Raw genomic sequence first — 3,384 nt, forward strand, 5'->3', positions numbered from 1 at the left:
AGGATTTTTTTTTATAATAGAGAGACAGGATCAACTTTATTTCTTATATCCTTATTATTTCCATGTTTACTAACGACTAAGATTTAAGTTTTTTCTTTATTCATCTTGAGGAAATTACTACTCATCCATTCAGAATTGCAAGACAGACTTTGTGTAAGCGAGCCCAGAGTGTCAGGGTCTTAAGGTTGTAAAGATACAGTAAGTAAAGCTGCATGTCATATGTACAGCTGTGGTAGTTCACCTTGTTTTTTGAGACAATATGACCTAATGAGAGCATAAAGATTGAAAATAACAGCAAGTCGAGAAGCAATTCTTGAGGTATGCCATGTACATTATCTTGAATCTCTGAGCTACAATTACTGCAACTAACAAAGAATTTTCTTCCTGTTAAATAAGACTGAAAGCAGTTTAAGACACTGCCCAAGAAGCCCACCTATTGACTAAGGTTATTTATTAGAATACTGTGGTGTATGCTACTTTCAGATCTAGTAGAACAAGAACAGATATGTGGCCTCTGTCCCACTAACTCTCAAGTCATTTACTACTTTAAGCAGTGCAGTTTCTGTACATTGATTTATTCTAAAACCTGACTGAAACTTATCAAAAATAGAATGTTTATGGAAGTAGTCATTTAATTGCTGAAAAACAGCTTTTTCTAGAATTATACCTAAAAAAGGAAGGTTAGAATTAAGTCTACAGTTGTCAAGTTCAGAGGCGTCAATATTAACTACTACAGTATTTTAACAATCTAGGTAGACCCCAGTATCTAATGACGAGTTCATTATATCAAGTACACTATCAATTAGCATATATGGGACTTCTTAAAATTACTCTAAGGAGTTCAGAAAAACCTATTTCAGGGAAAGAATTTAACTCTCCAAAAAGAGCATGCTGAGGTTCAACAGGATTCTTTGTGGAGGAACATATATTACTTCTAATATAATTTTGTGTTTTTTAAAAATATGGCAAAAGCCTTACAAGTTTTGCTAGTTTTGCAAATTTTCAAGAGGCTTTCCATTGAATTAACTTTGTTTAGAAGATGATCAGTTGATGAGAATGAAATGCTTGGATTTGCAGCATTATCATTTATAAAAAACAGGACCTCCTTTTGAGACAGACAACTTTGTAATGTTCACGTATATGTGTCTTTAATATTTCATAATGGACTGTTAATTTTCCTCCATTTACACTTAGTCCTGTGGTATTTTCTCTTAAGATCTGACATTCTGTGAATTTTCCAAGGCATTTTAATGCTAGAAGATTTCCTAACAATTTTTTCAGGGGCCACTAGGTCTGGTGTAGCTCTAGCCTTTTAAAAAAAATATTCCACCTTACTGGTAACATTGCACGCTGTGCTAGGACAAACACTAAATTCAATTCATTCAACTATGGGAAGATACTCAAAGAACACATAACTACCAAAACCCGTATCTTTACAGCTTAACCAACTTGAGAAAATACTCACTAAACCACTGCCTTTTTTACCTTGGTGAGCCAAATGAACAAAATTGTAATTCTTAGGTGCTGCTTCAATTAACACTGCTGTCACTACTGAGCCATATTTCACTCAATGTAAGAAAGTCTAATTTCCTGTCACTAATAAGATTGTTAATGTAAAAAGTCTGACTGATTAACCTTCAAATATTTACTACTTTTAAGGTCTCAGAAGAGCACAGCTGTTTCAGAGTGTTGTGGCACCTTGAAATACCATTTAAGCGATTTGCGTTTATCCTGTTTATTCGGACCTTTTAGTTAGACCATGGTCCTTTACTATAGTGATTATATAGTGCGTATGTAGAGGGGAAGCAACTGCAGAATGATCATATCCTAACACAGGTTTATAGTTAACAATACTGGAGCTATGTAGATAGTTTAAATCTGCATCACCATTATCATTATTCTTTACATAGAATGATTTACTAACTAGAGGACTGAGGTAATAAATGACGTATGGTTATTTTATTAGAACATTACAAAAATCTATTCGAGAACAACCATCTAGTCCAACAATGATAGCCAGTCCTGTCCACCTAATTCTCTCAAAATAACATCAAGTCTAGTTTTGAGGGACCCTAATGTTTCATCATCTACTACACTACTTGGTAACTTATTCCATGTGTCTATGGTTCTCAGTGTGAAGAAAAGCTTCCTAATGTTTGTGCCAATTTAACCTTAACAGGTTTTTAACTGTGTCCCCATGTTCTTATTGGACTCATTTTAAAGTAACAGTTTTGATTCACTCCACTAACTCGCTTCATAATGTTAAATACATATATTATGTCACCTCTTAATCTTCTTTTGCTTAAACTGAAGAGGCTCAGCTGTTTGAATGTTTCCTCATAACTCAGCCCCTGTAGCTCTGGAATCAGCCTACTCAGTCTTCTCTGAACTTTTACTAGCACTGCTATGTATTTTGCTTGGCCTGGAGACCAAATCTGTATATAGTACTCCAGATGAGGCCTAAGCAGTGCGTTATAAAGCTTTAGCATAACCTCGTTGGACTTGTACTCTACACATTGTGCTATATAACCTAACATTCTGTTAGCCTCCTTAATACCTTCTGAACACTGTCTTGAAGTTGATAGTGACAAGTCCACTACAACTCCTAAACCCAATTTTTTTTCAATTTTCAGACATCACATTGTGTATTCAAACCTAACATTTTTACATCCTACATGTAATACTTTACATTTACTTACATTAAATTTCATCTGCCAAGAATCTTCCCAAGCATGTATGGTCTCCACGTCCCTCTGTAATGATTCAATAGATTCTATGTCAATCTATATAGCTTGGTATCATCTGCAAACTTAACCAGTTTGTTATTTATATTCCTGTCCAAATCATTTATATATATATATATATTAAAAAAAGCAGTGCCACCAGCACTTACCCTGTGGAACACCCAAATCTGATAAGGTTCCTTGCACCATGCTTTCCATGCGCCCTCTGCTTTCTGTGTCTGAGGCAACTTTGCACCCCTCTACACACTACACCCTGAATTCCCACTTCTTGTAGTTTGATGCCCAACCTCTCATTTGGTACCTTAACAAATGCTTTCTGAAAGACAAGATAAATAATATTGTAAGCACCAATTGATTGTATTCTTTTTTTGTTTCCTCATAGAACTCCAGCTTGTTGATAAAACATGACTTGCCACTTCTGAACCTAACCTGACTGTTCAGTAAAACTCCAATTCTTGCCATGTGTTTCTCAGTCTTTTACTTAATAATTCCTTCCATTAATTTACCTGTGATGCACTTTAAGCTGTCTGACCTATAATTCCTTGGATCTACCCAATCACCCATTTTGTATGATGGAATAATATTTGCCATTGTCCATTCCTTCAGAATTTCCCCAGTGCGCAGTGACTTCCTAAAAATA

The 3,384-nt window shown here is 35.1% G+C and overlaps 1 pseudogene; it reads right to left on the bottom strand.

Annotated features, from left to right (window-relative positions):
• Nucleotides 1–2,933, bottom strand: part of LOC114666233 (uncharacterized) — a 14,111-nt pseudogene extending 11,178 nt beyond the window's left edge.
• Nucleotides 2,934–3,384: the final 451 nt, after the last annotated feature.

The sequence above is a fragment of the Erpetoichthys calabaricus genome, chromosome 15 (genome assembly GCF_900747795.2).
Source record: "Erpetoichthys calabaricus chromosome 15, fErpCal1.3, whole genome shotgun sequence".
Classification (NCBI taxonomy): Eukaryota; Metazoa; Chordata; class Cladistia; order Polypteriformes; family Polypteridae; genus Erpetoichthys; species Erpetoichthys calabaricus.